We start from the raw sequence: 23,087 nt of genomic DNA, 5'->3' as shown, positions 1-23,087 counted from the left end.
GGCGCTCGTGGTTCCATGGTGTAACGGTTAGCACTCTGGACTTTGAATCCAGCGATCCGAGTTCAAATCTCGGTGGAACCTACGTGCCTTCTTGCGGCAGATAAAAACAAAAAAGGCTCAACTTTTGTTGCTGGTGAGCCGTAAGCCACTTCTTCTTTGCTTTCCTCTGAGCAGCGGCCTCTCTCGTCAAGGTTCCATGGTGTAATGGTTAGCACTCTGGACTCTGAATCCAGCGATCCGAGTTCAAATCTCGGTGGGACCTGCTTTTGCCACGAATGTGCGCAGGGCCCGTTCTGAGAAATTCTTTTGACAGCAGTGGGCCCCAAAGGCTCACGCAACTGCGAGGGTACGTTTCGCACCGCAAAAAGCGCAGTCTGTCTCCTTGGGGACGTGCGCGTAAAAGGGCAGGAGCCCTTTGGAGAATGCGGGCATCGATCCCGCTACCTCTCGCATGCTAAGCGAGCGCTCTACCATTTGAGCTAATTCCCCTGGCCGCAGAAGGCAGAATCTTCTCCCTGTTAGGTCCACCACCATTATTGAATCCATTCAAAGGCCCACTTTCATTCCTTTGCCTTTGACCTTGTCTCGAGGTGTGTCATTTCTTCCATTGCAGTTAATTTTTTCTTTCTTTTGTTGTTGCTATTTGTCTTCTTTGCTTTTGGTTATTATGATCGCCGCCAACTTGTTTGTTTTTAGACTCATTTCTTCTAATGCTTGCTTGTTTCATTCAGTGTTTTTAATGTTGTTTTTTGGGCTTTCTTGTTGTTGTTGCTTTATTACAAACGATCCACTTGGCTTTCACAAGATTGTGATCCTGTATCAGAAGTGACTGTTGCGGTCAAGTAAGTCTGCACCCCTGAGGACCGTAACAGGGTGAGTAGAGCAGGGCAGAAACAAGTTTCTCAGAAATCGAGGTGCTTTTTGCCACAAGCGCAGACTTCCGGATGCTCCCTGCATTCAAAGCCACGTGAAGAGCGTCGCTCGAGGGCAGGCGGCGGTGCGCCAGCTGCGTGAGCGTGGCTCGTTGGTCTAGGGGTATGATTCTCGCTTTGGGTGCGAGAGGTCCCGGGTTCAAATCCCGGACGAGCCCGTGGTCAGGCTTGGTCCTGAAGCTTTTCTGCCTGCTAAGGGGCCCACGAGCAGTCAGCAAACTTTGGGGAAATTGGGCAGACGTCTGGCCGGAGCCAGGCCGGTTAGCTCAGTTGGTTAGAGCGTGGTGCTAATAACGCCAAGGTCGCGGGTTCGATCCCCGTACGGGCCAACGTCTTTTGTTCTCTGTTAGCTCGTCTCTGCTCTTCTCTCAAAGCGACGGGTGGTGTCACGTAAACCCCTGCAGACCAAACCCTAGGGGGATGTGGCCGAAATAGCTCAGTTGGGAGAGCGTTAGACTGAAGATCTAAAGGTCCCTGGTTCAATCCCTGGTTTCGGCAGATGCAGCTTTCTTTTGGTCGAGGGTGGCCAGTGACCAAAACTCACTGGGATACAACCCCTCTCTCTGACTGGTTCCCCCTAGCCGCAACACTATCTACCTCCAGGTCAGCTGTCAAAGAGGCGCTCGTGGTTCCATGGTGTAACGGTTAGCACTCTGGACTTTGAATCCAGCGATCCGAGTTCAAATCTCGGTGGAACCTACGTGCCTTCTTGCGGCAGATAAAAACAAAAAAGGCTCAACTTTATTTTTGTTGCTGGTGAGCCGTAAGCCACTTCTTCTTTGCTTTCCTCTGAGCAGCGGCCTCTCTCGTCAAGGTTCCATGGTGTAATGGTTAAAAGGTCAGGAGCCCTTTGGAGAATGCGGGCATCGATCCCGCTACCTCTCGCATGCTAAGCGAGCGCTCTACCATTTGAGCTAATTCCCCTGGCCGCAGAAGGCAGAATCTTCTCCCTGTTAGGTCCACCACCATTATTGAATCCATTCAAAGGCCCACTTTCATTCCTTTGCCTTTGACCTTGTCTCGAGGTGTGTCATTTCTTCCATTGCAGTTAATTTTTTCTTTCTTTTGTTGTTGCTATTTGTCTTCTTTGCTTTTGGTTATTATGATCGCCGCCAACTTGTTTGTTTTTAGACTCATTTCTTCTAATGCTTGCTTGTTTCATTCAGTGTTTTTAATGTTGTTTTTTGGGCTTTCTTGTTGTTGTTGCTTTATTACAAACGATCCACTTGGCTTTCACAAGATTGTGATCCTGTATCAGAAGTGACTGTTGCGGTCAAGTAAGTCTGCACCCCTGAGGACCGTAACAGGGTGAGTAGAGCAGGGCAGAAACAAGTTTCTCAGAAATCGAGGTGCTTTTTGCCACAAGCGCAGACTTCCGGATGCTCCCTGCATTCAAAGCCACGTGAAGAGCGTCGCTCGAGGACAGGCGGCGGTGCGCCAGCTGCGTGAGCGTGGCTCGTTGGTCTAGGGGTATGATTCTCGCTTTGGGTGCGAGAGGTCCCGGGTTCAAATCCCGGACGAGCCCGTGGTCAGGCTTGGTCCTGAAGCTTTTCTGCCTGCTAAGGGGCCCACGAGCAGTCAGCAAACTTTGGGGAAATTGGGCAGACGTCTGGCCGGAGCCAGGCCGGTTAGCTCAGTTGGTTAGAGCGTGGTGCTAATAACGCCAAGGTCGTGGGTTCGATCCCCGTACGGGCCAACGTCTTTTGTTCTCTGTTAGCTCGTCTCTGCTCTTCTCTCAAAGCGACGGGTGGTGTCACGTAAACCCCTGCAGACCAAACCCTAGGTGGATGTGGCCCAAGTAGCTCAGTTGGGAGAGCGTTAGACTGAAGATCTAAAGGTCCCTGGTTCAATCCCGGGTTTCGGCAGATGCAGCTATCTTTTGTCTTTTGGTCGAGGGTGGCCAGTGACCAAAACTCACTGGGATACAACCCCTCTCTCTGACTGGTTCCCCCTAGCCGCAACACTATCTACCTCCAGGTCAGCTGTCAAAGAGGCGCTCGTGGTTCCATGGTGTAACGGTAAGCACTCTGGACTTTGAATCCAGCGATCCGAGTTCAAATCTCGGTGGAACCTACGTGCCTTCTTGCGGCAGATAAAAACAAAAAAGGCTCAACTTTATTTTTGTTGCTGGTGAGCCGTAAGCCACTTCTTCTTTGCTTTCCTCTGAGCAGCGGCCTCTCTCGTCAAGGTTCCATGGTGTAATGGTTAAAAGGGCAGGAGCCCTTTGGAGAATGCGGGCATCGATCCCGCTACCTCTCGCATGCTAAGCGAGCGCTCTACCATTTGAGCTAATTCCCCTGGCCGCAGAAGGCAGAATCTTCTCCCTGTTAGGTCCACCACCATTATTGAATCCATTCAAAGGCCCACTTTCATTCCTTTGCCTTTGACCTTGTCTCGAGGTGTGTCATTTCTTCCATTGCAGTTAATTTTTTCTTTCTTTTGTTGTTGCTATTTGTCTTCTTTGCTTTTGGTTATTATGATCGCCGCCAACTTGTTTGTTTTTAGACTCATTTCTTCTAATGCTTGCTTGTTTCATTCAGTGTTTTTAATGTTGTTTTTTGGGCTTTCTTGTTGTTGTTGCTTTATTACAAACGATCCACTTGGCTTTCACAAGATTGTGATCCTGTATCAGAAGTGACTGTTGCGGTCAAGTAAGTCTGCACCCCTGAGGACCGTAACAGGGTGAGTAGAGCAGGGCAGAAACAAGTTTCTCAGAAATCGAGGTGCTTTTTGCCACAAGCGCAGACTTCCGGATGCTCCCTGCATTCAAAGCCACGTGAAGAGCGTCGCTCGAGGACAGGCGGCGGTGCGCCAGCTGCGTGAGCGTGGCTCGTTGGTCTAGGGGTATGATTCTCGCTTTGGGTGCGAGAGGTCCCGGGTTCAAATCCCGGACGAGCCCGTGGTCAGGCTTGGTCCTGAAGCTTTTCTGCCTGCTAAGGGGCCCACGAGCAGTCAGCAAACTTTGGGGAAATTGGGCAGACGTCTGGCCGGAGCCAGGCCGGTTAGCTCAGTTGGTTAGAGCGTGGTGCTAATAACGCCAAGGTCGCGGGTTCGATCCCCGTACGGGCCAACGTCTTTTGTTCTCTGTTAGCTCGTCTCTGCTCTTCTCTCAAAGTGACGGGTGGTGTCACGTAAACCCCTGCAGACCAAACCCTAGGTGGATGTGGCCGAAATAGCTCAGTTGGGAGAGCGTTAGACTGAAGATCTAAAGGTCCCTGGTTCAATCCCGGGTTTTGGCAGATGCAGCTTTCTTTTGGTCGAGGGTGGCCAGTGACCAAAACTCACTGGGATACAACCCCTCGCTCTGACTGGTTCCCCCTAGCCGCAACACTATCTACCGCCAGGTCAGCTGTCAAAGAGGCGCTCGTGGTTCCATGGTGTAACGGTTAGCACTCTGGACTTTGAATCCAGCGATCCGAGTTCAAATCTCGGTGGAACCTACGTGCCTTCTTGCGGCAGATAAAAACAAAAAAGGCTCAACTTTATTTTTGTTGCTGGTGAGCCGTAAGCCACTTCTTCTTTGCTTTCCTCTGAGCAGCAGCCTCTCTCGTCAAGGTTCCATGGTGTAATGGTTAGCACTCTGGACTCTGAATCCAGCGATCCGAGTTCAAATCTCGGTGGGACCTGCTTTTGCCACGAATGTGCGCAGGGCCCGTTCTGAGAAATTCTTTTGACAGCAGTGGGCCCCAAAGGCTCACGCAACTGCGAGGGTACGTTTCGCACCGCAAAAAGCGCAGTCTGTCTCCTTGGGGACGTGCGCGTAAAAGGGCAGGAGCCCTTTGGAGAATGCGGGCATCGATCCCGCTACCTCTCGCATGCTAAGCGAGCGCTCTACCATTTGAGCTAATTCCCCTGGCCGCAGAAGGCAGAATCTTCTCCCTGTTAGGTCCACCACCATTATTGAATCCATTCAAAGGCCCACTTTCATTCCTTTGCCTTTGACCTTGTCTCGAGGTGTGTCATTTCTTCCATTGCAGTTAATTTTTTCTTTCTTTTGTTGTTGCTATTTGTCTTCTTTGCTTTTGGTTATTATGATCGCCGCCAACTTGTTTGTTTTTAGACTCATTTCTTCTAATGCTTGCTTGTTTCATTCAGTGTTTTTAATGTTGTTTTTTGGGCTTTCTTGTTGTTGTTGCTTTATTACAAACGATCCACTTGGCTTTCACAAGATTGTGATCCTGTATCAGAAGTGACTGTTGCGGTCAAGTAAGTCTGCACCCCTGAGGACCGTAACAGGGTGAGTAGAGCAGGGCAGAAACAAGTTTCTCAGAAATCGAGGTGCTTTTTGCCACAAGCGCAGACTTCCGGATGCTCCCTGCATTCAAAGCCACGTGAAGAGCGTCGCTCGAGGGCAGGCGGCGGTGCGCCAGCTGCGTGAGCGTGGCTCGTTGGTCTAGGGGTATGATTCTCGCTTTGGGTGCGAGAGGTCCCGGGTTCAAATCCCGGACGAGCCCGTGGTCAGGCTTGGTCCTGAAGCTTTTCTGCCTGCTAAGGGGCCCACGAGCAGTCAGCAAACTTTGGGGAAATTGGGCAGACGTCTGGCCGGAGCCAGGCCGGTTAGCTCAGTTGGTTAGAGCGTGGTGCTAATAACGCCAAGGTCGCGGGTTCGATCCCCGTACGGGCCAACGTCTTTTGTTCTCTGTTAGCTCGTCTCTGCTCTTCTCTCAAAGCGACGGGTGGTGTCACGTAAACCCCTGCAGACCACACCCTAGGGAGATGTGGCCGAAATAGCTCAGTTGGGAGAGCGTTAGACTGAAGATCTAAAGGTCCCTGGTTCAATCCCGGGTTTCGGCAGATGCAGCTTTCTTTTGGTCGAGGGTGGCCAGTGACCAAAACTCACTGGGATACAACCCCTCGCTCTGACTGGTTCCCCCTAGCCGCAACACTATCTACCTCCAGGTCAGCTGTCAAAGAGGCGCTCGTGGTTCCATGGTGTAACGGTTAGCACTCTGGACTTTGAATCCAGCGATCCGAGTTCAAATCTCGGTGGAACCTACGTGCCTTCTTGCGGCAGATAAAAACAAAAAAGGCTCAACTTTATTTTTGTTGCTGGTGAGCCGTAAGCCACTTCTTCTTTGCTTTCCTCTGAGCAGCGGCCTCTCTCGTCAAGGTACCATGGTGTAATGGTTAGCACTCTGGACTCTGAATCCAGCGATCCGAGTTCAAATCTCGGTGGGACCTGCTTTTGCCACGAATGTGCGCAGGGCCCGTTCTGAGAAATTCTTTTGACAGCAGTGGGCCCCAAAGGCTCACGCAACTGCGAGGGTACGTTTCGCACCGCAAAGAGCGCAGTCTGTCTCCTTGGGGACGTGCGCGTAAAAGGGAAGGAGCCCTTTGGAGAATGCGGGCATCGATCCCGCTACCTCTCGCATGCTAAGCGAGCGCTCTACCATTTGAGCTAATTCCCCTGGCCGCAGAAGGCAGAATCTTCTCCCTGTTAGGTCCACCACCATTATTGAATCCATTCAAAGGCCCACTTTCATTCCTTTGCCTTTGACCTTGTCTCGAGGTGTGTCATTTCTTCCATTGCAGTTAATTTTTTCTTTCTTTTGTTGTTGCTATTTGTCTTCTTTGCTTTTGGTTATTATGATCGCCGCCAACTTGTTTGTTTTTAGACTCATTTCTTCTAATGCTTGCTTGTTTCATTCAGTGTTTTTAATGTTGTTTTTTGGGCTTTCTTGTTGTTGTTGCTTTATTACAAACGATCCACTTGGCTTTCACAAGATTGTGATCCTGTATCAGAAGTGACTGTTGCGGTCAAGTAAGTCTGCACCCCTGAGGACCGTAACAGGGTGAGTAGAGCAGGGCAGAAACAAGTTTCTCAGAAATCGAGGTGCTTTTTGCCACAAGCGCAGACTTCCGGATGCTCCCTGCATTCAAAGCCACGTGAAGAGCGTCGCTCGAGGGCAGGCGGCGGTGCGCCAGCTGCGTGAGCGTGGCTCGTTGGTCTAGGGGTATGATTCTCGCTTTGGGTGCGAGAGGTCCCGGGTTCAAATCCCGGACGAGCCCGTGGTCAGGCTTGGTCCTGAAGCTTTTCTGCCTGCTAAGGGGCCCACGAGCAGTCAGCAAACTTTGGGGAAATTGGGCAGACGTCTGGCCGGAGCCAGGCCGGTTAGAGCGTGGTGCTAATAACGCCAAGGTCGCGGGTTCGATCCCCGTACGGGCCAACGTCTTTTGTTCTCTGTTAGCTCGTCTCTGCTCTTCTCTCAAAGCGACGGGTGGTGTCACGTAAACCCCTGCAGACCAAACCCTAGGGAGATGTGGCCGAAATAGCTCAGTTGGGAGAGCGTTAGACTGAAGATCTAAAGGTCCCTGGTTCAATCCCGGGTTTCGGCAGATGCAGCTTTCTTTTGGTCGAGGGTGGCCAGTGACCAAAACTCACTGGGATACAACCCCTCGCTCTGACTGGTTCCCCCTAGCCGCAACACTATCTACCGCCAGGTCAGCTGTCAAAGAGGCGCTCGTGGTTCCATGGTGTAACGGTTAGCACTCTGGACTTTGAATCCAGCGATCCGAGTTCAAATCTCGGTGGAACCTACGTTCCTTCTTGCGGCAGATAAAAACAAAAAAGGCTCAACTTTTGTTGCTGGTGAGCCGTAAGCCACTTCTTCTTTGCTTTCCTCTGAGCAGCGGCCTCTCTCGTCAAGGTTCCATGGTGTAATGGTTAGCACTCTGGACTCTGAATCCAGCGATCCGAGTTCAAATCTCGGTGGGACCTGCTTTTGCCACGAATGTGCGCAGGGCCCGTTCTGAGAAATTCTTTTGACAGCAGTGGGCCCCAAAGGCTCACGCAACTGCGAGGGTACGTTTCGCACCGCAAAAAGCGCAGTCTGTCTCCTTGGGGACGTGCGCGTAAAAGGGCAGGAGCCCTTTGGAGAATGCGGGCATCGATCCCGCTACCTCTCGCATGCTAAGCGAGCGCTCTACAATTTGAGCTAATTCCCCTGGTCGCAGAAGGCAGAATCTTCTCCCTGTTAGGTCGACCACCATTATTGAATCCATTCAAAGTCCCACTTTCATTCCTTTGCCTTTGACCTTGTCTCGAGGTGTGTCATTTCTTCCATTGCAGTTAATTTTTTCTTTCTTTTGTTGTTGCTATTTGTCTTCTTTGCTTTTGGTTATTATGATCGCCGCCAACTTGTTTGTTTTTAGAATCATTTCTTCTAATGCTTGCTTGTTTCATTCTGTGTTTTTAATGTTGTTTTTTGGGCTTTCTTGTTGTTGTTGCTTTATTACAAACGATCCACTTGGCTTTCACAAGATTGTGATCCTGTATCAGAAGTGACTGTTGCGGTCAAGTAAGTCTGCACCCCTGAGGACCGTAACAGGGTGAGTAGAGCAGAAACAAGTTTCTCAGAAATCGAGGTGCTTTTTGCCACAAGCGCAGACTTCCGGATGCTCCCTGCATTCAAAGCCACGTGAAGAGCGTCGCTCGAGGGCAGGCGGCGGTGCGCCAGCTGCGTGAGCGTGGCTCGTTGGTCTAGGGGTATGATTCTCGCTTTGGGTGCGAGAGGTCCCGGGTTCAAATCCCGGACGAGCCCGTGGTCAGGCTTGGTCCTGAAGCTTTTCTGCCTGCTAAGGGGCCCACGAGCAGTCAGCAAACTTTGGGGAAATTGGGCAGACGTCTGGCCGGAGCCAGGCCGGTTAGCTCAGTTGGTTAGAGCGTGGTGCTAATAACGCCAAGGTCGCGGGTTCGATCCCCGTACGGGCCAACGTCTTTTGTTCTCTGTTAGCTCGTCTCTGCTCTTCTCTCAAAGCGACGGGTGGTGTCACTAAAACCCCTGCAGACCAAACCCTAGGTGGATGTGGCCGAAATAGCTCAGTTGGGAGAGCGTTAGACTGAAGATCTAAAGGTCCCTGGTTCAATCCCGGGTTTCGGCAGATGCAGCTATCTTTTGTCTTTTGGTCGAGGGTGGCCAGTGACCAAAACTCACTGGGATACAACCCCTCGCTCTGACTGGTTCCCCCTAGCCGCAACACTATCTACCTCCAGGTCAGCTGTCAAAGAGGCGCTCGTGGTTCCATGGTGTAACGGTAAGCACTCTGGACTTTGAATCCAGCGATCCGAGTTCAAATCTCGGTGGAACCTACGTGCCTTCTTGCGGCAGATAAAAACAAAAAAGGCTCAACTTTATTTTTGTTGCTGGTGAGCCGTAAGCCACTTCTTCTTTGCTTTCCTCTGAGCAGCGGCCTCTCTCGTCAAGGTTCCATGGTGTAATGGTTAAAAGGGCAGGAGCCCTTTGGAGAATGCGGGCATCGATCCCGCTACCTCTCGCTTGCGCCTACTGCATCCCACCGATTGAGCCAAAGTAAGCCCAAAGTAAGCCCACATGAGCCAATCGCGTTTCTTTCCTGGGCTTACTTTTGACCAATCACGTTTCTCTCCTGGGCTTACTTTTGACCAATCACGTTTCTCTCCTGGGCTTACTTTTGACCAATCGCGTTTCTCTCTGGGGCTTACTTTTGATCAATCGCGTTTCTCTCCCGTGGCTCACTTTTGACCAATCGCGTTACTCTCCCGTGGCTCACTTTTGACCAATCGCTGCGACCGTTTATTATTGTCATCGATCTTTGCAATAGGTAAGGCTAAGGTGTACTTCATTTTTAAATATAATTTAATATCGTTATTTGTTCATAAATAGTGTGTATTTTTGGAAAATAGAACGTGCCAATGCATGTATAGCACACATTTTCTGAAGTATTTGCGAACCTGTAACTTTTTAAATGATAAATACAGAACAAAACATGTCGCTACTGATCAGATAGGTTAAAATCATCGACAGTCCTAATTAGCCTACATTACTATGTGTGTATTGTGTGCGAAGAAAAGAATACTAATATTAAAATATTTATTTACTTATATATGTAGAGAGACAGAGAGCTGGGTAACTTACTTACTGTAACTGTAATGACTGTAAGTTAATTCGTTACTAATTCCAAGTTACAAGACAAATTGTAGTTAGTTATTTAAACCATTAACAGTTACATTACACATTTTAGGTAATATAAGTTAGTCAGACTACTTTTACGTTACTTTTAGATTACTTTTGACCTAACTTGTTTATCACATTGATTTAAACAGGGTAATCTTGAAAAAAAGAATAAGAAAATAGATTGTATTTGTTGTTATTAACAACACTAAGTGCATTTAACACATGTTTGTGAAATAACTGCCGGGAGTTAAATAAAAAACTACTAATTAATTAAACCATAAAAATAATAAATTAAAGTAAATCATTTTAAAATCAATTAAAAATGCACAAAAATGATATATATTCTTTTTGTTTACCTGCATGTCTTGTGACCATAACCTCATCAGAGGACCAATGAACATGAAAATGTGATAATTATTAAAATATTCAATTTAAGTATGTTAATTAAATATATTAGTTAAAATGTGTGCATGATAATGTGTTTGAAAGACAAAAGCCTTTGTTGAAGGTGGTTAAAAATATCTACAGTGTGATCTTTCAAATAAAAATGAATGTGTTTATCAGTAGTTGATGCAATGTTGAAACACTTTATGCAAACCTGAAATGATTTTTGTAAATCAGTGGTCAAATGCTGTATCTCCACCTGACTAGTGACTGGTCTTTGTGTGAGTGTCCACAAAACTGGAAGACTTTTTTTTATGAATATAAGCAGTAGGCTGTTTTAGAAAAGAAATTTAAAAGATCAAAAAGAGGAATTAGGAAGTATATATCAGTTAGGAATAATTTAATGTCATTGTGTAAAAAAAAATTAAATTTAAATTAAAATAAAATCATATAATGCATAAAAAAAGTAACTTTAGTCTGATTCGGAATATTTTAAAATATATATATTTTTTAATCTAAATACAGGTACTTAATTTTTGGATTCTGATTATGTAATTCAGATGAAATAACATGTAATCAGTTACTACCCAGCTCTGCTTATATATATATTACTTATATTTGGTAATAATACTAGTGACCTCCTCCGAGCCTAGAATTATTACTAGAAGGAAATTTCAGACTTCATATTTGACTTTACATATATTTGTACATATATCAGATTCCTGTCCATGTTTATTACCACAGTAATATGGTTTACATGTAGCTTGGTAAATTATCATTACACACTTAACATACAGGTATCTTTCAGTTTGCTAGAGGTAATAGTCTCTTTCTGACCTTCATTACAGAAAATGTATGCTTACCCCTTTTTTCGCCGCCAATCGGCAACATCGTGCCGGCTCCTCATGGCGCCATCGGAGGAGGCGAAGCGCCTTGAAAATATGGAGTCGGGAAGGGCCAAACCCAAGGAGCAGGTGCTGGCAGAGGCCCGTTCTTTTGTCAGCACAAACGGTGGAGACCCCAGTGACCAGTTTTTAGTACTGGCTCACTGCAAACTTCAGTTTGGGAAGTACCAGGGCCAGAGATTTAGATGGCTCCTGGAAAACTCTCTGGGGTACGCAGTGTATTTGGTGCTCAGCATTTCCAAGGAGACAGCGCAGACAACCCCCCTGTCCGAAAATAAACAGCTCTTCCTACAGTACACTTCTCATATCAGAGAGATGGCTGAAGAAGTGGAGAAGTATGAGAGGAAGCAGGAAATGCAAGCAGAAGCCCGAGCATCTGGAGACCAGGGCTGCTTGATGGTGGAGTTTGGTGACTTCCAGGGCCGGTCCATGAAGGAAGTTTATGAGGACCAAAGCAAGGAGGCCCAAGCCCTCATCAGGTACCTGGTTAAGGCCGATGCCAGGCCAAACACCAACATGGCCATTTTCAAGACATATGTCCTGAAAAGGCAGGCTTCTGCTGTGGGCACCAGTGTACGTCCTGCACGTCCACCTGCAACCTCCAGTGCCTCTGTACCTCCAGCCGCAGCCTCCAGTACCTCTGCACCTCCACCTGCAGCCATCCGAACTGGTGTACAGCGGACCGCCACTGTGAAAGCGCTGTTGGCGCATGGCAAACATTTGTCTCCTTCACAGCTGGCGAAAAAACTCGCGTCACCAGTTAAACACTGTGAGTAGGAGTGTGAATATTACATTTTCCCTACAGAAATTGTACACATATTCATTTATTGTTATGGCAAACCTGTCCACTTGCTGTTTCCAGATCCATTAGTGCAGTCTACTTTACCTTCTCCAGCAGCAGAAACTTTGGCCCGAAGACAGCTTTTCGCTACAGGTACGTAAGCACCACCTTACATACACTTGTCTCTGTGTATTGGTCACAGTAATAGTTGTAACATTTGTGCTCCAGGCACTTCCGTTTCCACTGCTGAAGATGATGATGAGGAGCTGGTATTTGCTGCATCACAATGTGAAGCACAGCTGAATACAGGTGTGGCATATGACACCAATACAAATGTTATAAGAATGTTTTGTGAAAATACAATGGGAAGCATTAAAAATAAAAATCAAAATTTTTTAATATTTTTGTTTACAATACAGAATTATGTCACATCATGCCTCAAGTGGGATTTCTTCAAAAGGTTAAGGATGTCCAAAGGTGTCAGTGTATTTATTTGCGTTTCTAAACTTATCCATTGTTAAACAATCACTAGATAACTTTCTCACACTGCTTGCTATTCTCACTCACTCACTCACTCACTCTTTAGCTCCCCCTGAGCAGACAGGATGGTGGAGAGTCATTGTTCTTATGATGAGAAGAACAGTTTTTCCTTATTGTATATGTGTGCATGCTTCATGTCTGTGCGCATCATTACTGAATTCATCACACCTCATTTTCCTTACTTAATCACAACAGATTCTCATTCTCAAAGAACTGTACTAATTCCATTTTTCTTACATAATACAGTGTACGCTGTGTTCTTTGCTTCTTAACACTAGTACCATTTTCTTCACTGTTATGCCTAAATATAAGCATAACGATTATTAACACTCCTCCAAAATTACTGCTTCGTAGGCTGCTTGTGGGCTGCTTTTCTGGCGTAGTACTATCAAATCCAACGGTCATACTTATATTGTTTTTGTTACTGTTTACTCAGAGTCCTGTGCCGGTCCGTCTCCATTGGCGGAAACAGCAAAAACACCAGATCCTCCACATCATCAGCCACCAGCTGAGCTCCCAGGCCACTGGAAAGATCATCTTCCACCTTTCCAGCATGAGTGGATCCGGAACACACTATTTAAGGCCAACCCACGAACCGGCAAGCCAGAACTAGTGTCCCAGCTGAAGCTTTGGTGGTATCCTCCTCAGCCCCCTTTAATTAACAGTCAGCCACCCGCCTCACCAGACCTCTTCTTCTGTCGGCCCCTTTTCTTGTGGATGCCGCTGAAGATGTGGTTATTTCCTCTTGTCTGTGTTCGCCCAGACTGTGGTAAGCACAGGCTAACAGCAGCAGGACTTTACCGCACCGTGCGCAAGGTTTTGGACATCGACGGGTGGTATGACCTTGCCACTGAGTATCTGGAGTGCAAAGGCTGCAAAAAGAAGTATCCTGCCTGGTCCGAGGACATCTTAGGGCAGCTGGATATGGGCCACCGCAGTCAGTTTCCAGCTTTGCTGACATACAGGTAATTCATGACAATCATTCATTATTAGGCACTTTTATCTTGTGTGTTTTTTTCTACAACCAAAGCATTTGCATGATTATATTGTTGTTTCCTTAGATACTCATGTGACAACCGGGTGCTGAGGATGATGAGGGAGAGGACACTGGGCAACAGTGTGACTCAGCTGTACAAGAAGCTGACGGAACAGCACAGTGAGGCATGGACACAGCGTGTTCTGCAGTACCTGACTGCCTGCGAACCGTTCACAAGGTCCTCCCTTGTGCAGCCTCCTGTATTTGCTGAGCCTCCCCTTTTACCTGCCCTACCTAAGCCTAAGTGGCTCTTAGCCGTGTACGCCAGAGATGTTCTGTGGCGACTGCATGAGGTCAAAGCCAAAATAACATCCGTCTTTGGCTCTGTTCTCAAGATGGACTCCACTAAAAAGGTATCACAGTCCTGTTTATATCCAGAAATTTGCCAGATATGGATATATGTGCATTCACAATGAATACAGTTTTGTCACCCTTTTATTTTTCCCAATAGGTCACAAAGAAACTCGCAGGTGCTGCTTCAGGTACAGCTGCCTGGTGCACAAATGTGGGGAATGAACACGGCCAAGTCCTCGTCTCTGTGCTTACAGCCGCTGAGGGACATGGACTGGACCACATGGCAGCTGGCCTGATGAAGCGCTACCGGGACGCAGGAGAGGCAGCCCCAAAAGTGATGTACGTGGACAGAGATTGCTGCAGTCAGCATGGCCAGTGTCAGGTGAAGATGATGTTCTCGGAGTGGGTCGAGCTTGAAGTGCGCCTCGACATCTGGCATTTCATGCGGCGATTTGCTGCAGGTGTCACGACAGAGGCTCATCCACTCTACGGGATCTTCATGGCCCGTCTGTCCACGTGCATCTTTCAGTGGGATCCAGAGGATGTGGCTGCACTTCGCAGTGCAAAGGAGGGTGAGCTGGCGGCAAAGAAGACTGGCCACATCTCAGAAAGGGCGGTCAGTGCTCGCATTACCCGGAGAGAGTTGGCACTGCACTGCCGGAGGAGGACCAGGGGGGTGGAGGAGACCACCAGATTGATCGGGTCACTGATTGATCTGTTCGACAGTGCGGACGGGAAGGACACTCTGGGAGTTCCTCTGCTGAATCACGAACGGATCCAGCAGATATGGAAGGAACAGCGGAAGCACGTTCCGTGTATCCAAGACCCAGAGAACTTTACGCTGTACATGAAGAAGGGGACACTGAAGAAGGGCGGTGTGGAGCTGTGCTGCTACAGGTGTGCCCGTGGCTCTACCTCCTTGGAGTCTTTCCACCTCCACCTAAACCGTTTTATTCCAGGTATTACATACATACGGATTACTAATTTTTTTTTGTCAAAAATATAAGCACTATAACTGCTTCCATTACTTTAAAGTAATGTCACATGAATAAATGTCACACTCTACAGTAATACTACAGTTCTTTTCTGATGTCATAAGCATTAACAAAGCTTTATTGCCTGACAAGTCACTAGTAGCTATAATTTTTAATGTAATTTAAATTGCGATTACTCACATTCAAAAGTTGTTTATATAATATATGTGTAATATATGTATTTATTATGTATAAATAAAAACACACACATACAGTATATATTTTGAAAATAATTACATGTATATATTTATTATTCATATAATTTATATTATATATAAATATATTTAATATATATATACATATATTTTTCTTAAATATATACATGCATGTGTTGTGTAATTGTATTGTAATTATGTAACTCTATTACATGTAACCAGTTACCTCATAGCACCTCATGTGAAGTACAAAACTTTTTTGTTTATTTAATTTTTAGGAACCAGTGCCAGTGATGCGCATTTTCAAGCGTATCTCCTTGAGGGCTTGATGCGTTGGAATGATGACCGGATGGAAGACGCCATAAAAGGAGCATCCTCCATCCGGACATATGGCTGTGCCATGAGGGAGGCTGTGGACCGGCTTAGCCAAGCTGTCTTCGGGAAGCCCTGGGATGAGCGCTATCGCCCTCCTGGAGCATATACAGGCAAGAAATTCATTAATTCATGTTTTTGTTTTTTTATAGATCATTTGAATTATTTTTGCAAAACAAAAAAATTCATAGATGAACAGGGAGATCACATTCATATATTGTACTATTTTATCTATTTAGCCTTTAATGTATTAGACAAAATGTTAAGAACACTTTCTTTTTTCCCCATTTTATTCTTGTAGGTGAATTGCTGGGAATGGAGTACCTTTACAGCCAGACTGGCAAAACACTGACTCCAGTGCTCCAGAACCCAGAGGAGGAAGACAGGCTGGTGGAGGCAGTTGATGACCAGGACCTGCAAGATGAGGGGTTTGACGAAGAGATCACGGAGGACATCACAGTTCCAGTGCTGTATGAGGATGACCCCTGCCGTGATCTTAAAAACAGCCCCTCATCTTTGCCTCTGCCTCAGTCCCCGGCATCACCGGCTGAGCCGTCCACATCATCTGGCGGAGAAGGACAGCATCTTGCCCCTGCCCCTTCAGTGCTGTCACAGCCATCCGACACTGGAAGTAGTCTCTCCAACGAGGCTCAGGTAAAACACTTTATTTCAGGTAAAAAAGGGCTTTATTTAATTTCAATACCATTTTATTTCACTTATATTAATATTAATCTGCATTTACTAGGGAGCAGTCATTGGACCCGATGGCATCGCTGGGTGGGACAAGGTCCAGGACCTGGCTGGTTACCTAGTGGGTCTTCGTGAGGCTCCTTACCTCACTGACCTGCAGGTGACAGAGGTCATCCAGCTGTGGACAGCTCTCCCTGACTCTGACAAACAGCGGGTCAACTATCAGCCTCGACATCAGCCTCAGCTGACACATGGGCGCTTTAAAGCACCGAAGCGGACCGGAGTCACACCGGGTGTGGAGAGTGTTAAACGGTGTCTGATTGGACATCCTGGGGGTCCAGCACAGTGGCCCAACACCAGTCGCTTGGTTGAGGCAATTTGTATCAAGCTGTGTGCTTTACACAAGTCGCCGACCAAGAAGGCTGGAGTTTGCACCCCCAGGTGGTCTAAAATCCTCACCGATTACCACCACATCCGAGAGCTGGTGCTTAACTGTCGAAGGCTGATGGATGAAACCATGATCCAGCTGTTTGAGCTAAACCAGAAGACACTCATTCAGTGGTAAGCAAGGCACATTATTTGCTTCAAATTAAATGAATACTTCTTAAAACATATTTATAATACAAGTAATTTATTGTCAGGTTTCAGCGTCGGCAGAAGAATCAGGAAATGAGTGTCCTCGCTCAGGGACTGACTTCACCTGACCCAATTGCTGTGGCCGATGCGCAGCTTCCTCTGCCGAGGGAAAAATTGGATGAAGCGCCATCAACATCAGGGCCAAAACATCCATTTATCCTTCTGCCAAATCGGGAAGGACAGGCTCCGATCCTGCGGCCAGGTCGACGGCCCGCTGCTACCACCACCACACAGTGCCCCATTGCACCTGCCCCCACAGCATCAGAAGTAGTGCAGCCCATTTCAGCACCTGGGTCATTGTTAGGCACACTAGTCCTTAACCCGGACATGACTGTGTCAGTGGTGATCCCCTCTTCTGGTCCTTCAACATTGAGTGCAGGCCCAGCTCCACCTGCTCCTGCGTCTGATGCTCCTGTGTCCCGTTACACCCAGAGGAACAGGCGTCGACGGGCCCTGGAGGAGGAAAGTGGAGTACACAAGAGAAAGTATGTGCGAGGGGTTACTTTTAACAAATGCAGCAAATGTGGGCAGCCCAAAACGAAAGAGTTTGGCCATAGTCGGTATGGCAATGCCACATTTTGCCCGAGTGCCTCAAATGGCAAATCTTTCGATGAATGGTTGGCAGAACAGCGGCAGCTACATAAACCTCCTCAATAAAGACAATCTTTTCTGTATATATTTTGTTTACATGTGCCCACTCTTTTATACTGTTCAGTATCATCCTCAATACTGTATTCTCCTCAAAAAAATAATGTTTTCTGTATCTATTTTGTATATATTACATGGGCCCACTCTTTCACATTGTTCGGTATCCTCCTCAATAAATAATGTATTTTCTGTATATATTTTGTATTTTACATGGGCCCACTCTTTCCCATTTTCCGGAATCTTCCTTAATAAATATCTTTTAATGTATATATTTTGTTTATATTACATGGGCCCTCTCTTTCATATTGTCTGGTATGTTCCTCAATAAATAATATCGTTCCTGTATATATTTTGTTTTTATTACATGGGCCCACTCCTTCATATTGTCATGTATACCCCTCAATAAATAAAATAAATATGTCTTTTTTGTATATATTTTGAATATATTACATGGGCCCACTTTTTCATATTGTCCTGTATACCCCTCAATACTGTATCCTCCTCAATAAATTATATCTTTTCTGTATATATTATGTGTATGTATATTATGTTCATGTAAATTAAACATTTTACATTTGAACATTTAAAGTGTCTTTTGATCAGATAAATTAAATCTGATAAATGATATCCATCAAATCATGTCCCACATATACAAAAAAAATAATAATAATCTTTGAGAAAACATTTTATTCATTAATTTAAACATAAACAAGTAATATGCCTTTTAAAAATATTATAAACATAATTAACATAAAACATAAAATCAACTACTTAACATATCAACATTTTAATTCGTTTTATTTAACCATAAACATATATCATATACATTTATGTTTATACATATTTACCAAACAATTATTTTCACAAAATAATAAATATCAATCAACATATTGATATGTCTAGGGCGCGATTTGTGGAAAAAGCAGGTGAGGATGGGGGCGTGTTTTAATACGACGGAAACTGTCAACGTGACGATTCGCTCCAATCGGATCGCGTATTTAACCATAAACATAAACATGTAATATGCCTTTTAAAAATAACATACACAAATTAATAAATATCAATCAATATAATGTTATGTCTAGGGCGAGATTTGTAAAAAATAAAATAAAAATAAAAACAAGGTGGGATGGGGCGTGTTTTTAACACGACGTAAAGCGTCAACGTGATGATTCACTGTTTCGAATCAGTCCAACCGGATCAAGTTTCGCGATTCGCGAATCATTTGATTCAGAACGGGACTTCGACTCAGTCGCGCAGACCGCGGGTTCGAATCCAGCCCGCCGAGGGTGACGTATTTCACATGTAACTAAAACTCATCCATACCGCACAGGAATATAGCCCGAATATTGTTGCAGGGGAAACTTGTCGGCACACTTGCGTTTTCGCGTCTTTTTCGCTTGCGAGGGGGGGCTCAAAGATTGGGCTCCTTCTTTTGCACAGCGAGCGCTCTACCATTTGAGCTAATTCCCCTGGCCGCAGAAGGCAGAATCTTCTCCCTGTTAGGTCCACCACCATTATGAAATCCATTCAAAGGCCCACTTTCATTCCTTTGCCTTTGACCTTGTCTCGAGGTGTGTCATTTCTTCCATTGCAGTTAATTTTTTCTTTCTTTTGTTGTTGCTATTTGTCTTCTTTGCTTTTGGTTATTATGATCGCCGCCAACTTGTTTGTTTTTAGACTCATTTCTTCTAATGCTTGCTTGTTTCATTCAGTGTTTTTAATGTTGTTTTTTGGGCTTTCTTGTTGTTGTTGCTTTATTACAAACGATCCACTTGGCTTTCACAAGATTGTGATCCTGTATCAGAAGTGACTGTTGCGGTCAAGTAAGTCTGCACCCCTGAGGACCGTAACAGGGTGAGTAGAGCAGGGCAGAAACAAGTTTCTCAGAAATCGAGGTGCTTTTTGCCACAAGCGCAGACTTCCGGATGCTCCCTGCATTCAAAGCCACGTGAAGAGCGACGCTCGAGGGCAGGCGGCGGTGCGCCAGCTGCGTGAGCGTGGCTCGTTGGTCTAGGGGTATGATTCTCGCTTTGGGTGCGAGAGGTCCCGGGTTCAAATCCCGGACGAGCCCGTGGTCAGGCTTGGTCCTGAAGCTTTTCTGCCTGCTAAGGGGCCCACCAGCAGTCAGCAAATTTTGGGGAAATTGGGCAGACTTCTGGCCGGAGCCAGGCCGGTTAGCTCAGTTGGTTAGAGCGTGGTGCTAATAACGCCAAGGTCGCGGGTTCGATCCCCGTACGAGCCAGCGTCTTTTGTTATCTGTTAGCTCGTCTCTGCTCTTCTCTCAAAGCGACGGGTGGTGTCACGTAAACCCCTGCAGACCAAACCTTAGGGGGATGTGGCCGAAATAGCTCAGTTGGGAGAGCGTTAGACTGAAGATCTAAAGGTCCCTGGTTCAATCCCGGGTTTCGGCAGATGCAGCTTTCTTTTGTCTTTTGGTCGAGGGTGGCCGGTGACCAAAACTCACTGGGATACAACCCCTCGCTCTGACTGGTTCCCCATAGCCACAACACTATCTACCTCCAGGTCAGCTGTCAAAGAGGCGCTCGTGGTTCCATGGTGTAACGGTTAGCACTCTGGACTTTGAATCCAGCGATCCGAGTTCAAATCTCGGTGGAACCTGCGTGCCTTCTTGCGGCAGATAAAAACAAAAAAGGCTCAACTTTGTTTTTGTTGCTGGTGAGCCGTAAGCGACTTCTTCTTTGCTTTCCTCTGAGCAGCGGCCTCACTCGTCAAGGTTCCATGGTGTAATGGTTAGCACTCTGGACTCTGAATCCAGCGATCCGAGTTCAAATCTCGGTGGGACCTGCTTTTGCCACGAAGGTGCGCAGGGAACGTTCTGAGAAATCCTTTAGACAGCAGTGGGCCCCAAAGGCTCACGCAACTGCGAGGGTACGTTTCGCACCGCAAAAAGCGCAGTCTGTCTCCTTGGGGACGTGCGCGTAAAAGGGCAGGAGGCCCTTGGAGAATGCGGGCATCGATCCCGCTACCTCTCGCATGCTAAGCGAGCGCTCTACCATTTGAGCTAATTCCCCTGGCCACAGAAGGCAGAATCTTCTCCCTGTTAGGTCCACCACCATTATGAAATCCATTCAAAGGCCCACTTTCATTCCTTTGCCTTTGACCTTGTCTCGAGGTGTGTCATTTCTTCCATTGCAGTTAATTTTTTCTTTCTTTTGTTGTTGCTATTTGTCTTCTTTGCTTTTGGTTATTATGATCGCCGCCAACTTGTTTGTTTTTAGACTCATTTCTTCTAATGCTTGCTTGTTTCATTCAGTGTTTTTAATGTTGTTTTTTGGGCTTTCTTGTTGTTGTTGCTTTATTACAAACGATCCACTTGGCTTTCACAAGATTGTGATCCTGTATCAGAAGTGACTGTTGCGGTCAAGTAAGTCTGCACCCCTGAGGACCGTAACAGGGTGAGTAGAGCAGGGCAGAAACAAGTTTCTCAGAAATCGAGGTGCTTTTTGCCACAAGCGCAGACTTCCGGATGCTCCCTGCATTCAAAGCCACGTGAAGAGCGACGCTCGAGGGCAGGCGGCGGTGCGCCAGCTGCGTGAGCGTGGCTCGTTGGTCTAGGGGAATGATTCTCGCTTTGGGTGCGAGAGGTCCCGGGTTCAAATCCCGGACGAGCCAGTGGTCAGGCTTGGTCCTGAAGCTTTTCTGCCTGCTAAGGGGCCCACGAGCAGTCAGCAAATTTTGGGGAAATTGGGCAGAGGTCTGGCAGGAGCCATGCCGGTTAGCTCAGTTGGTTAGAGCGTGGTGCTAATAACGCCAAGTTCGCGGGTTCGATCCCCGTACGGGCCAGCGTCTTTTGTTCTCTGTTAGCTCGTCTCTGCTCTTCTCTCAAAGCGACGGGTGGTGTCACGTAAACCCCTGCAGACCAAACCTTAGGGGGATGTGGCCGAAATAGCTCAGTTGGGAGAGCGTTAGACTGAAGATCTAAAGGTCCCTGGTTCAATCCCGGGTTTCGGCAGATGCAGCTTTCTTTTGTATTTTGGTCGAGGGTGGCCGGTGACCAAAACTCACTGGGATACAACCCCTCGCTCTGACTGGTTCCCCATAGCCGCAACACTATCTACCTCCAGGTCAGCTGTCAAAGAGGCGCTTGTGGTTCCATGGTGTAACGGTTAGCACTCTGGACTTTGAATCCAGCAATCCGAGTTCAAATCTCGGTGGAACCTGCGTGCCTTCTTGCGGCAGATAAAAACAAAAAAGGCTCAACTTTGTTTTTGTTGCTGGTGAGCCGTAAGCGACTTCTTCTTTGCTTTCCTCTGAGCAGCGGCCTCACTCGTCAAGGTTCCATGGTGTAATGGTTAGCACTCTGGACTCTGAATCCAGCGATCCGAGTTCAAATCTCGGTGGGACCTGCTTTTGCCACGAAGGTGCGCAGGGAACGTTCTGAGAAATCCTTTAGACAGCAGTGGGCCCCAAAGGCTCACGCAACTGCGAGGGTACGTTTCGCACCGCAAAAAGCGCAGTCTGTCTCCTTGGGGACGTGCGCGTAAAAGGGCAGGAGGCCCTTGGAGAATGCAGGCATCGATCCCGCTACCTCTCGCTTGCGCCTACTGCATCCCACCGATTGAGCCAAAGTAAGCCCAAAGTAAGCCCACATGAGCCAATCGCGTTTCTTTCCTGGGCTTACTTTTGACCAATCACGTTTCTCTCCTGGGCTTACTTTTGACCAATCACGTTTCTCTCCTGGGCTTACTTTTGACCAATCACGTTTCTCTCCTGGGCTTACTTTTGACCAATCGCGTTTCTCTCTGGGGCTTACTTTTGATCAATCGCGTTTCTCTCCCGTGGCTCACTTTTGACCAATCGCGTTACTCTCCCGTGGCTCACTTTTGACCAATCGCTGCGACCGTTTATTATTGTCATCGATCTTTGCAATAGGTAAGGCTAAGGTGTACTTCATTTTTAAATATAATTTAATATCGTTATTTGTTCATAAATAGTGTGTATTTTTGGAAAATAGAACGTGCCAATGCATGTATAGCACACGTTTTCTGAAGTATTTGCGAACCTGTAACTTTTTAAATGATAAATACAGAACAAAACATGTCGCTACTGATCAGATAGGTTAAAATCATCGACAGTCCTAATTAGCCTACATTACTATGTGTGTATTGTGTGCGAAGAAAAGAATACTAATATTAAAATATTTATTTACTTATATATGTAGAGAGACAGAGAGCTGGGTAACTTACTTACTGTAACTGTAATGACTGTAAGTTAATTCGTTACTAATTCCAAGTTACAAGACAAATTGTAGTTAGTTATTTAAACCATTAACAGTTACATTACACATTTTAGGTAATATAAGTTAGTCAGACTACTTTTACGTTACTTTTAGATTACTTTTGACCTAACTTGTTTATCACATTGATTTAAACAGGGTAATCTTGAAAAAAAGAATAAGAAAATAGATTGTATTTGTTGTTATTAACAACACTAAGTGCATTTAACACATGTTTGTGAAATAACTGCAGGGAGTTAAATAAAAAACTACTAATTAATTAAACCATAAAAATAATAAATTAAAGTAAATCATTTTAAAATCAATTAAAAATGCACAAAAATGATATATATTCTTTTTGTTTACCTGCATGTCTTGTGACCATAACCTCATCAGAGGACCAATGAACATGAAAATGTGATAATTATTAAAATATTCAATTTAAGTATGTTAATTAAATATATTAGTTAAAATGTGTGCATGATAATGTGTTTGAAAGACAAAAGCC

The 23,087-nt window shown here is 46.2% G+C and overlaps 44 non-coding genes across 44 annotated transcripts; 38 read left to right on the top strand and 6 right to left on the bottom strand.

Moving 5' to 3' along the window:
- The first annotated feature begins 9 nt into the window (after positions 1–9).
- Positions 10–81, top strand: trnaq-uug (transfer RNA glutamine (anticodon UUG)). Its single transcript has one exon. It is a non-coding gene; the product is annotated as a tRNA-Gln (tRNA).
- Positions 82–190: 109 nt separating this feature from the next.
- On the top strand, positions 191–262 carry trnaq-cug (transfer RNA glutamine (anticodon CUG)). The gene has a single exon. It is a non-coding gene; the product is annotated as a tRNA-Gln (tRNA).
- Positions 263–416: 154 nt separating this feature from the next.
- On the bottom strand, positions 417–489 carry trnaa-agc (transfer RNA alanine (anticodon AGC)). The gene has a single exon. It is a non-coding gene; the product is annotated as a tRNA-Ala (tRNA).
- A 529-nt stretch (positions 490–1,018) lies between these two features.
- trnap-ugg (transfer RNA proline (anticodon UGG)) lies at positions 1,019–1,090 on the top strand. The gene has a single exon. It is a non-coding gene; the product is annotated as a tRNA-Pro (tRNA).
- Positions 1,091–1,187: 97 nt separating this feature from the next.
- Positions 1,188–1,261, top strand: trnai-aau (transfer RNA isoleucine (anticodon AAU)). The gene has a single exon. It is a non-coding gene; the product is annotated as a tRNA-Ile (tRNA).
- Positions 1,262–1,357: 96 nt separating this feature from the next.
- On the top strand, positions 1,358–1,430 carry trnaf-gaa (transfer RNA phenylalanine (anticodon GAA)). Its single transcript has one exon. It is a non-coding gene; the product is annotated as a tRNA-Phe (tRNA).
- Positions 1,431–1,559: 129 nt separating this feature from the next.
- On the top strand, positions 1,560–1,631 carry trnaq-uug (transfer RNA glutamine (anticodon UUG)). Its single transcript has one exon. It is a non-coding gene; the product is annotated as a tRNA-Gln (tRNA).
- Positions 1,632–1,783: 152 nt separating this feature from the next.
- On the bottom strand, positions 1,784–1,856 carry trnaa-agc (transfer RNA alanine (anticodon AGC)). The gene has a single exon. It is a non-coding gene; the product is annotated as a tRNA-Ala (tRNA).
- A 529-nt stretch (positions 1,857–2,385) lies between these two features.
- Positions 2,386–2,457, top strand: trnap-ugg (transfer RNA proline (anticodon UGG)). Its single transcript has one exon. It is a non-coding gene; the product is annotated as a tRNA-Pro (tRNA).
- A 97-nt stretch (positions 2,458–2,554) lies between these two features.
- On the top strand, positions 2,555–2,628 carry trnai-aau (transfer RNA isoleucine (anticodon AAU)). Its single transcript has one exon. It is a non-coding gene; the product is annotated as a tRNA-Ile (tRNA).
- A 96-nt stretch (positions 2,629–2,724) lies between these two features.
- On the top strand, positions 2,725–2,797 carry trnaf-gaa (transfer RNA phenylalanine (anticodon GAA)). Its single transcript has one exon. It is a non-coding gene; the product is annotated as a tRNA-Phe (tRNA).
- A 136-nt stretch (positions 2,798–2,933) lies between these two features.
- On the top strand, positions 2,934–3,005 carry trnaq-uug (transfer RNA glutamine (anticodon UUG)). Its single transcript has one exon. It is a non-coding gene; the product is annotated as a tRNA-Gln (tRNA).
- A 152-nt stretch (positions 3,006–3,157) lies between these two features.
- Positions 3,158–3,230, bottom strand: trnaa-agc (transfer RNA alanine (anticodon AGC)). Its single transcript has one exon. It is a non-coding gene; the product is annotated as a tRNA-Ala (tRNA).
- A 529-nt stretch (positions 3,231–3,759) lies between these two features.
- Positions 3,760–3,831, top strand: trnap-ugg (transfer RNA proline (anticodon UGG)). The gene has a single exon. It is a non-coding gene; the product is annotated as a tRNA-Pro (tRNA).
- A 97-nt stretch (positions 3,832–3,928) lies between these two features.
- On the top strand, positions 3,929–4,002 carry trnai-aau (transfer RNA isoleucine (anticodon AAU)). Its single transcript has one exon. It is a non-coding gene; the product is annotated as a tRNA-Ile (tRNA).
- Positions 4,003–4,098: 96 nt separating this feature from the next.
- Positions 4,099–4,171, top strand: trnaf-gaa (transfer RNA phenylalanine (anticodon GAA)). The gene has a single exon. It is a non-coding gene; the product is annotated as a tRNA-Phe (tRNA).
- Positions 4,172–4,300: 129 nt separating this feature from the next.
- On the top strand, positions 4,301–4,372 carry trnaq-uug (transfer RNA glutamine (anticodon UUG)). The gene has a single exon. It is a non-coding gene; the product is annotated as a tRNA-Gln (tRNA).
- A 114-nt stretch (positions 4,373–4,486) lies between these two features.
- On the top strand, positions 4,487–4,558 carry trnaq-cug (transfer RNA glutamine (anticodon CUG)). Its single transcript has one exon. It is a non-coding gene; the product is annotated as a tRNA-Gln (tRNA).
- A 154-nt stretch (positions 4,559–4,712) lies between these two features.
- trnaa-agc (transfer RNA alanine (anticodon AGC)) lies at positions 4,713–4,785 on the bottom strand. Its single transcript has one exon. It is a non-coding gene; the product is annotated as a tRNA-Ala (tRNA).
- A 529-nt stretch (positions 4,786–5,314) lies between these two features.
- Positions 5,315–5,386, top strand: trnap-ugg (transfer RNA proline (anticodon UGG)). Its single transcript has one exon. It is a non-coding gene; the product is annotated as a tRNA-Pro (tRNA).
- Positions 5,387–5,483: 97 nt separating this feature from the next.
- Positions 5,484–5,557, top strand: trnai-aau (transfer RNA isoleucine (anticodon AAU)). The gene has a single exon. It is a non-coding gene; the product is annotated as a tRNA-Ile (tRNA).
- A 96-nt stretch (positions 5,558–5,653) lies between these two features.
- On the top strand, positions 5,654–5,726 carry trnaf-gaa (transfer RNA phenylalanine (anticodon GAA)). The gene has a single exon. It is a non-coding gene; the product is annotated as a tRNA-Phe (tRNA).
- A 129-nt stretch (positions 5,727–5,855) lies between these two features.
- trnaq-uug (transfer RNA glutamine (anticodon UUG)) lies at positions 5,856–5,927 on the top strand. Its single transcript has one exon. It is a non-coding gene; the product is annotated as a tRNA-Gln (tRNA).
- Positions 5,928–6,041: 114 nt separating this feature from the next.
- On the top strand, positions 6,042–6,113 carry trnaq-cug (transfer RNA glutamine (anticodon CUG)). The gene has a single exon. It is a non-coding gene; the product is annotated as a tRNA-Gln (tRNA).
- Positions 6,114–6,267: 154 nt separating this feature from the next.
- trnaa-agc (transfer RNA alanine (anticodon AGC)) lies at positions 6,268–6,340 on the bottom strand. The gene has a single exon. It is a non-coding gene; the product is annotated as a tRNA-Ala (tRNA).
- A 529-nt stretch (positions 6,341–6,869) lies between these two features.
- trnap-ugg (transfer RNA proline (anticodon UGG)) lies at positions 6,870–6,941 on the top strand. Its single transcript has one exon. It is a non-coding gene; the product is annotated as a tRNA-Pro (tRNA).
- Positions 6,942–7,195: 254 nt separating this feature from the next.
- On the top strand, positions 7,196–7,268 carry trnaf-gaa (transfer RNA phenylalanine (anticodon GAA)). Its single transcript has one exon. It is a non-coding gene; the product is annotated as a tRNA-Phe (tRNA).
- A 129-nt stretch (positions 7,269–7,397) lies between these two features.
- trnaq-uug (transfer RNA glutamine (anticodon UUG)) lies at positions 7,398–7,469 on the top strand. The gene has a single exon. It is a non-coding gene; the product is annotated as a tRNA-Gln (tRNA).
- A 109-nt stretch (positions 7,470–7,578) lies between these two features.
- trnaq-cug (transfer RNA glutamine (anticodon CUG)) lies at positions 7,579–7,650 on the top strand. Its single transcript has one exon. It is a non-coding gene; the product is annotated as a tRNA-Gln (tRNA).
- Positions 7,651–8,401: 751 nt separating this feature from the next.
- Positions 8,402–8,473, top strand: trnap-ugg (transfer RNA proline (anticodon UGG)). The gene has a single exon. It is a non-coding gene; the product is annotated as a tRNA-Pro (tRNA).
- A 97-nt stretch (positions 8,474–8,570) lies between these two features.
- Positions 8,571–8,644, top strand: trnai-aau (transfer RNA isoleucine (anticodon AAU)). Its single transcript has one exon. It is a non-coding gene; the product is annotated as a tRNA-Ile (tRNA).
- Positions 8,645–8,740: 96 nt separating this feature from the next.
- trnaf-gaa (transfer RNA phenylalanine (anticodon GAA)) lies at positions 8,741–8,813 on the top strand. Its single transcript has one exon. It is a non-coding gene; the product is annotated as a tRNA-Phe (tRNA).
- A 136-nt stretch (positions 8,814–8,949) lies between these two features.
- Positions 8,950–9,021, top strand: trnaq-uug (transfer RNA glutamine (anticodon UUG)). Its single transcript has one exon. It is a non-coding gene; the product is annotated as a tRNA-Gln (tRNA).
- Positions 9,022–19,342: 10,321 nt separating this feature from the next.
- trnap-ugg (transfer RNA proline (anticodon UGG)) lies at positions 19,343–19,414 on the top strand. Its single transcript has one exon. It is a non-coding gene; the product is annotated as a tRNA-Pro (tRNA).
- A 97-nt stretch (positions 19,415–19,511) lies between these two features.
- Positions 19,512–19,585, top strand: trnai-aau (transfer RNA isoleucine (anticodon AAU)). The gene has a single exon. It is a non-coding gene; the product is annotated as a tRNA-Ile (tRNA).
- Positions 19,586–19,681: 96 nt separating this feature from the next.
- On the top strand, positions 19,682–19,754 carry trnaf-gaa (transfer RNA phenylalanine (anticodon GAA)). Its single transcript has one exon. It is a non-coding gene; the product is annotated as a tRNA-Phe (tRNA).
- Positions 19,755–19,890: 136 nt separating this feature from the next.
- Positions 19,891–19,962, top strand: trnaq-uug (transfer RNA glutamine (anticodon UUG)). Its single transcript has one exon. It is a non-coding gene; the product is annotated as a tRNA-Gln (tRNA).
- Positions 19,963–20,076: 114 nt separating this feature from the next.
- trnaq-cug (transfer RNA glutamine (anticodon CUG)) lies at positions 20,077–20,148 on the top strand. The gene has a single exon. It is a non-coding gene; the product is annotated as a tRNA-Gln (tRNA).
- A 154-nt stretch (positions 20,149–20,302) lies between these two features.
- trnaa-agc (transfer RNA alanine (anticodon AGC)) lies at positions 20,303–20,375 on the bottom strand. The gene has a single exon. It is a non-coding gene; the product is annotated as a tRNA-Ala (tRNA).
- Positions 20,376–20,904: 529 nt separating this feature from the next.
- On the top strand, positions 20,905–20,976 carry trnap-ugg (transfer RNA proline (anticodon UGG)). Its single transcript has one exon. It is a non-coding gene; the product is annotated as a tRNA-Pro (tRNA).
- A 97-nt stretch (positions 20,977–21,073) lies between these two features.
- Positions 21,074–21,147, top strand: trnai-aau (transfer RNA isoleucine (anticodon AAU)). Its single transcript has one exon. It is a non-coding gene; the product is annotated as a tRNA-Ile (tRNA).
- A 96-nt stretch (positions 21,148–21,243) lies between these two features.
- Positions 21,244–21,316, top strand: trnaf-gaa (transfer RNA phenylalanine (anticodon GAA)). Its single transcript has one exon. It is a non-coding gene; the product is annotated as a tRNA-Phe (tRNA).
- Positions 21,317–21,452: 136 nt separating this feature from the next.
- Positions 21,453–21,524, top strand: trnaq-uug (transfer RNA glutamine (anticodon UUG)). The gene has a single exon. It is a non-coding gene; the product is annotated as a tRNA-Gln (tRNA).
- Positions 21,525–21,638: 114 nt separating this feature from the next.
- On the top strand, positions 21,639–21,710 carry trnaq-cug (transfer RNA glutamine (anticodon CUG)). The gene has a single exon. It is a non-coding gene; the product is annotated as a tRNA-Gln (tRNA).
- Positions 21,711–23,087: the final 1,377 nt, after the last annotated feature.

The sequence above is a fragment of the Garra rufa genome, unplaced genomic scaffold (genome assembly GCF_049309525.1).
Source record: "Garra rufa unplaced genomic scaffold, GarRuf1.0 hap1_unplaced_002, whole genome shotgun sequence".
In the NCBI taxonomy this organism is placed as follows: Eukaryota; Metazoa; Chordata; class Actinopteri; order Cypriniformes; family Cyprinidae; genus Garra; species Garra rufa.
This window is presented reverse-complemented; position numbering and strand designations above follow the sequence as displayed.